The sequence below is a fragment of the Primulina tabacum genome, chromosome 3, assembly GCF_025594145.1.
Source record: "Primulina tabacum isolate GXHZ01 chromosome 3, ASM2559414v2, whole genome shotgun sequence".
Lineage (NCBI taxonomy): Eukaryota > Viridiplantae > Streptophyta > Magnoliopsida > Lamiales > Gesneriaceae > Primulina > Primulina tabacum.
In genome coordinates, this window is record NC_134552.1 from 27,356,257 (window position 1) to 27,369,308 (window position 13,052).

General features: G+C 34.4%; 1 long non-coding RNA gene and 1 pseudogene across 1 annotated transcript; both read left to right on the forward strand.

The window, feature by feature from the left end:
- The first annotated feature begins 3,199 nt into the window (after nucleotides 1-3,199).
- Nucleotides 3,200-10,465, forward strand: LOC142538625 (uncharacterized; annotated as a pseudogene).
- Nucleotides 10,466-11,176: 711 nt separating this feature from the next.
- On the forward strand, nucleotides 11,177-11,616 carry LOC142539103 (uncharacterized). Its single transcript, XR_012818814.1, has 2 exons — nucleotides 11,177-11,240; nucleotides 11,317-11,616. It is a non-coding gene; the product is annotated as an uncharacterized LOC142539103 (long non-coding RNA).
- The last annotated feature ends 1,436 nt before the right edge of the window (nucleotides 11,617-13,052 follow it).

Genomic DNA, 13,052 nt, shown 5'->3' on the forward strand with positions numbered 1-13,052 from the left:
CCCTATTGTTATGTTGATAAATATACGTTGTTTGTTCATACTTGAGTTCCTGATAAATTATATGACCCCAGTTTTTTTGTCATAGGAATATGTATATAACTTTATGAATAAGTTTTTTGTATTTAAGTTTTTTTATTTATAATGTGGTGTTCTCTTATAAAAATGTTGGCAATATTTTGGGAAAGAAAAATTTAGGATAACATCTGACACCTAAGTAATTATATCATATAAATTAAATTATCATCGTGTATATATATGTGTGTGTGTGGGTATTGATAAAATCTCATAATTATTTCAAACAAATGAAAAAGGTTTGTTCACTAAATGGATAAGGAATGGATGCATCTGCCTTCTAGGCTTGTACCCGAGTACGAAGAAAGGGTAAAAAAATTTATAGTACAAGCTAGGAACTGTGGAAAAACACGTGAAGTAATCTTATGTCCTTGAAAACGTTGTAAAAATAAGAAGTATATGAATTTTGACCAAGCTTATGACCACTTAATTATTAAGGGGTTCGATCCTTTTTACACTATTTGAGTCTTCCATAGTGAAACTTATAACTCACAATCTCAAGCTGAAGGTAGTTCAGGAGGAGTTCAGAAAGAGGAAGAAAGTAGAGAGTCATATCACTTATATAAGGATGTTTTTTTGCCGGAAGAAGAGGTTGGACACACTATATCTGAGGCAAAGGATTGTGAGTTTGATGATTTATTAAAATATGCGGAAACTCCTCTCTTCCCTGGTTGTACATCTTACACAAAGTTGTCGACAGTCGTCATACTATACAATTACAAGTGTACTAATGGTCACATAGACAATAGTTTCAATGAGCTCCTTAAGATTTTAGGTGACATGCTTCCAGAAAACAACACACTTCCAGAAACTTTTAACACGTTGAGAAAGTTGTTGAAACAATATGATTTAGGATATGAGAATATTCAAGCTTGCCCAAATGATTGTTGTCTATTTAGAAAAGAGCTTCAAGATCTGGACTCGTGTCCAAAGTGTGGATCATCAAGATGGAAGATAGACAAACTCACCACCAAAGTTTGTAAAGGAGTTCCTGAAAAGGTCCTACGGTATTTTCCAGTGATACCAAGACTGAAAAGGATGTTTAAATCAAAAGAAAAGGCTGAAGAGTTGATTTGGCACTCCAAACACAAAAGTCAAGATCATATGATGCATCATCCAGTTGATTCAATAGCTTGGGATACCATAGATAATAAGTGGCCTGATTTTACATCAGATCCTAGAAATCTTCGCCTTGGTCTTGCAACAGATGGATTCAACCCTTTTGGTGACCTTAGTTCCAGATATAGTTGCTGGCCAGTTATTTTGGTCAATTTTAATCTTCCTCCATTGTTGTGCATGACGAAGGAAAATCTTATGCTGACATTACTGATTCCAGGTCCGAAGCAACAAGGAAATAATATAGATGTATACTTGGAACCCCTTGTGGAGGATTTGAAGGAGTTGTGGGACACCGGTGTGGAGGCGTATATGCAATTAGCAAGTGAATGTTCAATCTGAAGGCTATTTTGATGCGGACAATCAATGATTTTTCAGCTTATGGAAACCTAGCTGGATGTGCCACAAAAGGGAAACTCGGTTGCCCAATATGTGGTGAAGACATATGTTCTATGTGGCTTAAGTATAGTAGAAAGTTTGCATACTTAGGCCACATGAGATTTCTTGCTCCTAATCATCCATTTCGTCAGAAAAATAAGTGGTTTAATGGGAAAAAAGATAGTAAAGGGAAACCTAATTATCGATGCATTGAAAGATATTGAAAATGACTGGGGTAAAAAGCAAAAGGGTGAGACTGTCAACACTTTGAGGAAAAAGAAAAAGAAGTAGGATAGTTCAAAAGAGGTACAAAAACCATTTCAAAGGTGGAAGAAAAAGTCAATTTTTATTGATTTTCCATATTGGAGTGTAAGTTATTTTGCATTCTATTCATTAGCTTTTGCAAATTTTTTATTTTTTGTTCATAAATTGTTAGAAATATTCTGAACTAACACTATGTAACTTGTTTATGGTTATCTTTAGGGCCTCCTGCTACGTCATAACTGAGATGTGATGCATGTTGAAAAGAATGTCTACGAGAATATCATAGGCACATTGTTAAACCTGAAGAAAAAAATCCAAAGATGGTGTGAATGCTCACAAATATTTGGTACACTTAAAAATTAGACAAAAATTACATCCTCAAGAAAAAGGAGAAAATAAATATCATTTACCTGCTCCCCCGTACACACTGTCTAAAAAAGAAATGGATGTATTTTGCTCTAGGCTTAAGAAAATAAAGTTACCCGATGGATATAGCGCAAATATTGGTAAGTGTGTTTCTATAGATGAGCGTAAGCTTATTGGGCTGAAATCTCATGATTGTCATCTTCTGATGCAACAATTGCTATCAGTAGCATTGAGAGATCTTCTACCGAAAGGTCCACACAATGCTATATTTCAGTTGGATGCATTTTACAATGAATTATGTCAAAGAGTATCAGACATTAACCGTTTAGAACAACTCGAGGAGAATATTGATGAAATTCTATGCATGTTGGAAAGGTATTTTCCACCCGCTTTCTTTACCATCTCAGTTCACTTGACAATTTATTTAGCAAGACAGGCTCGCTTGTGTGGGCCAGTCCAATTCCGTTGGATGTATCCATTTGAAAGGTATTAAGTAATCATTAATTTTTTTGACAAATTTTATATTTTGCTATCAACAATTCTTTTATGTGAATTTTGCTTTGTGATTCAGATTTATGAAAATACTAAAAGGGTATGTGAAGAACCGGGCAAGACCAGAAGGTTGTATAGCTGAGTGTTACCTCGCAGAAGAATGAATGACATTTTGTAGTTCTTATATAAAAAATGCTTCTAGTATTTGTGTTCGTTCTAATAGGAACAATGATTTGGAAGATGGATTATTAGAAGGTCGGCCAATTTCTAAAGGGAAAGAAAAGATTTTAGAGGATCACGTGTTACAAGCTGCACATCGATATGTGTTGTTCAACACTGCAGAAGTTGAACCTTACTTACAGTGAGTGTAGTTAGTTTCATACTGTTAGTCTTAATTTATTACATATCTTGTGTATTCTAACATCTTCATTCAATAATTTTAATTAGGATGCACATTGACGAGCTTAAATAAACAGATCATCGTTTCTTAAGTAATGAAACATTGTTACAAATGCAACATATGGAAACATTTGCTGAATGGTTATCAAAACATGATCATGTTAACTCTTCAGACCGAATTCGATAGCTATCACATGGTCCAAGAAAGCATGTTACATCCAGGGCCGTGCTTATTATGAGACAGGAGAGTCCAATGACTCAGGCCCATTTTTTTTTGGGCCCAAAAATTTTTAAAAAAAATTATTATATATAAAAGGAAAAGTGGCCAAGGTGATAAAATTGCTTATCCCAAAACTAACGAGAAAGAAAAAACAGTGGCGAAGGTGATATCTATCCTTCGTCTTCTCCATCTTCGACTCCAGCATCAATTGCTCACCCTTGTAAGTGTATTAACGTTATGTATGATAATAATTTGTATTATAATTGTAGAGGCTCGTATTTCGTATTTGTAAATTTGCGGAATTATTAAAAATTTTCTCTTTAAATAAATAACATGCATCATTCATAAAAAAATTTGATAAAATAAGTTTAACTTAAAAGCAACAGCGGAAGTAAATGTTGTGTTCAAAACAATCACTAAAAATCATTCAACATCTTAAAACTGAGTTTGAATGTAAAATAGTGAATAAACTGAAACATGAGGTCCTCGGGTTCCTACTACTGCTGACCCAAGCTCGTTCACTGGTCCCCGCCCTCGGCCTCGACCCCATCAGTACCTACAACAATCAATTCTAGTGAGTCTAAAGAATCAGCATGCATATATCGTGAATAACAAGTAAATATATCATAAAATTTCGCGTGACATAAAAATATTGTATCGTAAAGCATAATATGAAAATCGCGTCATGGATAATTATAAATACGTGCATATCTGAAAATCATACGTAAAAGCTTTGCTCGATAGAGCTCTGTCATAACATATCATATCGTAATTTTTGGTAGAGATAATGTTTCTACGCAAGTGGCCTATAACATAACATAACATGCACGTCTGATCAGACTAAACCACAGTATACTGGGCGGTAGAGATCATCACGGCCTTTGGACTGGATATCCGTACCCATACATAATCGTAAACCGATCGTAAGTCACCGGATGAAGCAATCCCATAAGCGTAAGGTGGCCACAAGTCATATAGCATATATCTCAAAAATAAATATTTTATATTTTATGCACGTAATATAATTATAACCCCGTTTTACTGAATGATTTGGATCATTCCCAGGCTCGCTGCGGCCTAATTATAACATGAGAAACATGTAAATAATCTTATCTTGACAAAACTTAACATTTGAACCAAAAAACGAGACAACTACGCCCGTAAACTTAGTATTCAACCATGGCTTCGTACCAACCCGAACCGACATTGAACTATCGTTTAGCCATGATTAAAATACACCTAAAATACTGGAAAACATAACCCTAGGGCTGTGATACACGAAAAATTTGAATGGAGGCCCAAATCGTGAAACGCTCTTTTGAGAGTCGCTTTGGCACATTACACCGTAAATTCTCGTACGACCTCTAAACTTAACCGAATCACAAACGGCCAAAAACATGACCTTCCTAACTCATTGAGGCATTGTACAGTCCAAGGCCATAGGCTAAACGCCGACCAAGATCTCAAACACCACCTCTGAACCGAAGCCATGTTGCTGCCAAATGCTCGATGGCAGCAGCTGTGCTTGCTGTGTTCGTTTACGAGACGAATGATCATTGGGGCTTGAACCACCAACCAGAGCCTCTTCCCAACATCCTAAGGTGTGACTTGAACCATGGCTAAGGGCCCTAGGCCAACCACAATCCAAGCAAACACCCAAGACAATCCAACGTTCCCACCCGAGAACCATGCTGCTTCGCATGGGGTGTATTGCTTCACTTGTTGACTTGGTCATTCAAATGGCCATGTGATCAACCATGGCTTGATCTAGACATCATGAGGTATTGTGTGAACCATGGCTAAGGGCTAGAAATCAACCAAGATCCACCCAAACACCCTCAAAAAATCGAAACCAACACACACAACAAAATCAGAAAAATGGAACCGAGGGGAACTTGCATGTTTTTTTTAAAATCGATGGGACCATGAACCAAGCCTTGAAAGGACACCTTGGTCACGTCCTAAACATGCTAAGAAAGGGTTCTAACCATGGTTATAGGCCTTAGACCAACTATTATCCGAACCCTCACCTTGGACAACAAACCATGGAAATCGAGACTCAAAAATTGCAACTATGGAGAGTTGCTGTCCATTTCGTTTTGCTGTGGCGAATGGACTTAAACCGATGGACCAACGTCTTCCTAACACACTCTATATCATGTTTAGATGCAGCCTTGAGTGCCTGGAATCGAGCCAACCTCCTAAAATCACAAAACAAACCAAAACCGTGAAGCACAAGGAAGGGGGATCGAAGGGGGCTGTGCAGAATTTTATGAAATGTTGCTGTCATACTTCGGTTTTGCTATTAAAATCATGTTCATGTGATGTTTTAAAATACCTATAGGACTTGATTGTAGAGCAAAGAACAATATAAACATGCCCGGAAATTTGTTTTCGAAAAAAACAAATCAATATGACGAACACGGCGCGGCGGAGACGGAGTTTCTTTCTTACTTTCTTTCTTGTTTCTCTTAGTGAAGACTCACGATTTCAGCAGCTGTTTCTACTGATATTTTTGAATGTGAGGGGGTGAAGGAGTGCTAAGGGAATGAAGGGGAAGGTTCCCAATTAAATGGGGAGTTTGAATGGCAATCCAATCTTTCTATCCTTGTTGCTATCGGAGATAAGGAAATGATATGATATAATGATGGATTGATGGGTGATTTGGTGGGTGATGGCCGATTCTTCTTATAAAAATGAACGTAAGGATATTGCTTAATTAATAATTATTGGTGATTAAAAATGAAGGGATTATCATACCAAGAAAGGATAAGGAAAAGGATAAAAATGGAAAGTTGCCAAGCACGTGAGGATGTGATTCCAAGGGGGCCGAAATTTGCTATCAAAAATGGTGAAAAATATTGCTTAATTCATGAATTTTTAACTCCTTAAAGTTTTAAACATTTATTATGTATTTTAGTGAATTAATAATTTAATTTAGGATAACAATTTTCTTGCATGCATGGATAGGTCTTAAAATAAATTACTAACATGTTAAGTTACAATTTCTTAAATAAAATAGGTCTAGATTAATTTATCCCCATTGGTTACACATTTTAATTTAGGCTTTTAATTAATTATTGGACATAAAAGAACTTATTTACTACTTAACTTCAATTAATTAAATAAATCCCTAAACATTCTTTTACCTTAAAATAAATTACTCATTGGCTTAAATTAAATTTAGGAATATTTTCTTATTATTAAATTTTATTTCAATACTCCAACTCCAGTCCGTCCTCGCGTATTTAACTGAAAAGATAAAACTAAACTTCTGCGATTTAAAATAAATGATCATGACTCAAAAAATTTTAAAATGAATCAAACACTCATGCATGTATGAAAATAATTTTAATTTAAATAATAGTAATTATGCATGACTTATACGTAGTCTGATTTATCGGGTTCTACAATAATGCTTTCTCCCCTAATCTTGCTACTTGAATAATTTGATTTCTATTGATATATTGAATTTAGGTTTGTAGTTTTATGATTTAAATGGAATTTCTTTACAAGTTGAGTTTTCTTTCGCATGATTTCTGGGTTTTGTTTGACGCGTGTAGACGATAGCCTTGCATCCAAAATTTACCATGATTTCTTGAGGTAAAAAGCCAATCCTAATTTTGTGTCTTAAAGGAGGGGCGAGAATGGGAGCGAAGAAATTCAGAAATGTAGAAAAATACCTGACTGATAAGTCCTCTGACCAAAATAACGAGAATATCATGCAATCTAAATTCCAATAAATAAGTTTTTACCGCATTCTTGACTTAAAAGAATTTATTGTTGTATTGTGGGAGTGTTAATGGTTTCCCCCTTCAAAAGTTGGGAAATTTGGCATATAACCATTTTTTTGTTATATAATGTCTCATAGAGTAGAGTGATTTGGAAAGCTTTCTTTTCCTTTTCTACGTGAACTTCGATTTTGACAAATCATAACAAATCAAATTTTACAAATGCCCTTTCACTTGAAATCTCTCTAATAATTAGTTATACTTCATAAATACCCTCTTTACTTTGTGATAACACATTTTACTATTTTTATGGAAGAAATTTAATATCTTATAAACTGTTACATTTTCAACTCTTCAGATTGAAACATCACATTTTGTTTGGACGATGCTAACCTGCAGGACAATCACCAAAGCACTTTGCTAATCTAGTTTGTAGGTGATTGTGGTGGATACATGTGTAAAAACATGATTTTGATACTGGGATAGGGTGGAAGAATGACAGCTAGGTTAAACAAGAAGGGGTGGAAGCTAAACTTACATTTCTGAATTGTTTTCACTTGGGTACTTTTTTTTAATCGACTGTTATTTTGTCGAGAATTGTCTCTTGCGTTTGTAAAAGTCAATTGCTTTACCTCAACTGATTTGGGAAAACTCATTTTACTCATTTTACAAAAATATTCACTACTGTCTTTAAACATAGACCTACTCCTATTGTTCATTGAATTATTTTTTTGAATTTTTAGGTTAATCATGCCTCCTAAGTACATGTCTAGGTCTCAAGAAAGAAAAAGAAAGCTAAAGATTGAAGAAATGATTCAAAGTCAAGCCGGAGATATTAACAAGTACTTTGTTTCAAATAAAAACATAGTTGCAGATCTTGAAGACACGGTTGATAATTCCATTAGCAGAGAACAAGATAATGAATTGGATGAGAATGAGAATGATACTAAAAAAGTCTTTGAGTCAGTCGATGTGGATGTATTCAATGATCATGAGAAAGATGAAGAATTTGTTCAATATGAGAACTTGAATCAGGAAACTTGGTCTGATGATCCGGCAAAGTGGGACAACATTGATCAAAAAGTTAGAAACTTTTTAGTAGAACGAGGTCCGAATAGAGATGTCATAAAGGTGTTCCCTAAAGATAACGCTAACAGGCATTTCAATGTGTCACATTATAAGAGAATTTTGCCAAACAGAGAGAAAAGTGATAGAAGATGGCTATTATATTCGGTTTCTTGTAACAAGATTTTTTGTTTTTGCTGTAAGTTATTCAAGAAGCAAGTAACCAAGACTGGATATGGTCAGTTAGCTAATGAAGGATACAATGATTGGCATAATTTGAGTCGATGTCTTGCAAATCATGAAGCGAGTAAGGAGCATATGGAGTGTATGACGAATTAGCTTGAATTGAAAAGAAGATTGAAGACAAATAAAGTGATTGATTCAGGAGTACAAGTACAAATTAATAAAGAAAGAGAGCATTGGAAACAAGTGTTACAGAGGATAATCGCAGTTGTTCAATAATTGGCGAAAAATAATTTAGCATTTCGAGGAAGTTGTGAAAAAATTTATGTTGAAAACAATGGTTTGTTTCTACAAATGATTGAAATGATTGCAGAGTTTGATCCAGTAATGAAAGAGCATCTCCGACGGATTAAAGACCATGAGACTTATACTACATATCTTGGTTGCAGAATTCAAAATGAGTTGATACAGATGTTGGCAAGCGAGGTAAGAAAAACAATACTTGCAAAGGTAAGACAAGCAAAATATTTTTCGATCATATTAGATTGTACTCCTGATATAAGTCACAAAGAGCAAATGTCCATTGTCATACGATGTTTAAATGATTCAAAAAGTTTCACAAAAGTAGAAGAATATTGGGTGCAATTTTTAGATGTTGATGATACTTCAGGACTTGGGCTTTTTATGCATCTTAAAAAGGCTTTAGTCAATCTTGAGCTTGATATTGATGATATTAGAGGTCAAGGATATGATAATGGATCTAATATGAAATGTAGGCATAAAGGTGTACAAAAAAGGTTACTTGAAATGAATCCCAGAGCTTTTTATACTCCTTGTGGTTGTCATAGTCTCAATTTGCTTTGTGTGATATGGTGAATTGTTGTCCTAAGGCTATGTCATTTTTTGGAGTAATACAACGGATCTATACATTATTCTCCTCTTCTACCAAGCGGTGAAAGATTTTCAAAGATCACGTGAAGGGTTTGACAGTTAAGCCATTGTCACAAGCACGGTAGGAAAATCATGTTGAGAGTGTTAAACCTATAAAGAAGCAAATTGCACAAATAAGAGATGCTTTGTATGACTTGGCAAATGATAGTGAAGATCCCAAAACAAAGAGTGAAGCTGAGTCCTTAGCGTTATATGAACTTGAGAATTTTGAATTCGTGCTTGGTGTGGTGATTTGGTACAAGTTGTTGCATGCTATCAACACTGTGAGCAAATTTCTTCAATCTGAAATATGGATATTGATGTTGCTATCAAACTTTTACAAGGAATTGTTTTATTTCTTGAAGAATTTAGAGAAGATGGTTACGATAAGGCCATGGTTGAAGCTAAAGAAATGGCATGTGAGATGGGCATTGAAGCTGTATTTTGAGAGAACGTGTTATTCGAAAAAAGAAACAATTTGGTGAAAGTAACAGTGAAGAAGTGACACAGTCAGCTGCAGAATCTTTTCGAATTAACTACTTTCTCTTTATAATCGATCAAGCTCGTTCTTCTATGAAAGCTCGATTTGAACAGTTTCTAAAATATGAAGAAACATTTGGTTTTTTGTTCAATCTAGAGAGGTTTACAACGTGCAGACGATGAAACCTTGTTGAGGTCTTGCAAGAATCTTGAAAACTCTTTGACTCATAAGGGTTGTTCTGATATTAATGGGGATGGTCTATTTTCGGAGTTGACATTCTTGAGGTACTCTTTACCAAGAGAAGCAAAATCGATCATTGATGTAGTGAATTTCTTGAAGAAAATGAACAGATGGGTGTTTCCCAAATGCTCATATTGCTTATAAAATCTTGTTGACTGTCCCGGTCATAGTAGCAAGTGCAGAACGAAGTTTCTCAAAGTTAAAGCTCATCAAAACTTTTCTCCGATCAACCATGTCACAAGAAAAATTGAATGGATTAGCTATGTTATCAATTGAGAAAGAAATTACTGAACAACTTGATTGTACAGAATTGATTAGTATTTTTAGCTCTAAAACTGTTAGGCGTGTTGTTTTTAGTGATCATTTTGGACATGGTTGATATTTTTATTCATTTAGTTTTTTATATTGTCTTTAACGTATTGGTTTAATTTGAAAAAATGCTATGGAACTAAAAAAAATGTGAACACACATTATGATTCAGAGGTCAATTTTTAAAAGTTAGACTCAGGCCCAAATATTGTTAGGATCGGCCCTTGTTACATCTTATACGGGATATATTGTAAATGGACATCGGTTCCACACAATTGATGTTGGAAGGTCGACACAAGATAATGGTGTTTCAATTGAAGCTGATACAGTTTGTCAATCTAATGCTAATGACAATTCACATACAGTAGGAAGACTCATACTATGGGGTTATATGAGATATTGTTTTGCTAGACTACTATTCTTTCAAAGTGCCTATTTTTAGGTGTGATTGGGTCAATCCTGGAACTGGTATCAAAATTGAAGATGGTTTTACACTGGTCAACTTACACCAAGGACTAAAAACTTTTGGAAGTGATCCTTTCATTTTAGTATCACAAGCAAATCAAATATTTTATTCCAAGGACAATGATGAAAAATATTGTTATGTGTTGCTAAAAGCGCCGCCTCGGGTATTCATAACATGAATGTGCTTGAAGAAGATGCTTATATGTCATCAACACCTCTTGATGTGTCCCTACTTGAGTTTAACATTACAGAGAAAGAACCGTACTCAAGGAATGAGTGTTAGGGAATCGATGTGACTGAGACATGACTGAAATTTTCAGCAATAGATTTTATACTTATTTGTTTTGATCGATACTTGTTTTTCTAAAGTTATGTAATTATTTATTTAGTGTTTAAATATATTTGTTTGCTTGTTTATTTTCAGTGATGCATCATGTCATATTACATGTTTATCAGGTCATTAAGTAAAATTCAAAAAATGAGAAAAATGGTCAAAAAATGTAGCAAAGGATATGTAGATGAAATTCAGGTGAGACATTAAATCTTGTTTTATTTTACTAAAGCACACTAGTATATTTCAATGTATCGTTTTTTCCATTTTACAGGAAAATATATCTAATAGGTTATCAAGAATGGATTCTAACAATTCAGCTAATTCATCACATGATTTGCATGGTAAAGAACCAATTGATGATGAGAAAACAGATAAAAAAAAAAGGACGGGGAGCATCAAAGTTGAAAATGGTTAGTGGCCAAGACAAGTGTAAAGAGCTGGAGCATAATGAGTTTGGACAGCCGGTTGGAGATAATTCAGTGAAGTACGCTTCTTTCCTAGGTTGCATGATAAAAGAATTTGTGCCTTATACATTAGATGGATGGAATGACATAAGCGAAGAAGTGAAGGATAGGATGTGGAGCTGTCTTCAGATAATATATTTAGTTACTTAATTTTTCATTTCCATTTTCATAACAAAATGTAGAGATATTTTCTTGTTTTTTAATGTACACTTGACTTACAAAGTTGAGGATTGTGAAAAGAAATCAATTTTTCGAAAGTTGGCTAAATTGTGGCGTGATAGGAAATCCAAATTGCAAATACTTGTACGAGAAGCTAATACAAGTCGACTGGCTTCACGAGATCTCAATCTTTTGAAGCCTGAATTTATGGACCAAAATCAGTGGGACTTGTTTGTTCAGAGGACATTATCACCTAACTTTCAAGTAAGAATTTTTCTGGACTCCTTTATGGTCGCTTAGTACATTTGCTTTACCTTTCAATTTGTTGGTGCTATTTAGATCTTTGTGGTTAATGTATTGTGTTGTTGCCCCAAAGAGACTGCTTGTCACATACATTATTTGCCACACATAAAAACATTTTCATTATCGACTACATGTTTTGGGATTGTTAACAGGTCCCACTTGATTTGTTCGTTATATATTTTCCACACATAAAAACATTTTCATTATCGACTACATGTTTTGGGATTGTTAACAGGTCCCACTTGATTTGTTCGTTATATATTTGCTATTATTTAATCAATTAATTAATTGTTATTGTGTATATGTTATTAATCAATATAGTGCATTCATGATATGTTGAACATTGGCTGGATCACTGGTGACCAAAATGTGTCTACCCTTGGTTGGGCAAGAGACTACTAAGTTTTAATCAACAAAATCAGCAAGAACATGTTAGTAAGTAAACAACATATAAAAAATATAGTATATATACACACTTAAATGCTTTTGAATTATCATGATTACATCGCTTGACACGATTTGATTGTAAAAGTAGGTTGCTAGTGGTGGCATTGGTAGCGGTATTGGGAATGAAGTTGATAGTAATTGTGATATCGATATTGATGCCAAGAAAAATGCTAATTTTGATCATGTTTCTCAGGTAATTATCTTTAAATTATGTATTTTTAAACCGCAAAATTGTTACAAAAATAGACATGGTTGAATCAATAACTTTTCATTTTTTATTTACAGTCAAATTTGAGGAATGTGAGTCTTGGAGATATCCGTGATAATACTAAGTGTAAGCTGCTTAATTGGTGTGCTGATGAATTAGTTGTTGCAGAAGGCCGAATTGCATCCACGGATCCAAACACAAAAGTGCATCACGTTGTTCTTGGTAGATCTTGTTGGAAAGTTTGGGTTGATAAGGTTTTGATGGAGAAGGTGGACCAAATTCGACCAAATGAGGAAATGCAGTTTCTCGAGGACACAATAGGAAGCACGGTAGCATGGTTATCTAAATTTATAGTATTGTGCGATTGACAAATATTCTAGTGATTTGCATTTATTGAAAGTCTAATCATTATTATATATGTACCAG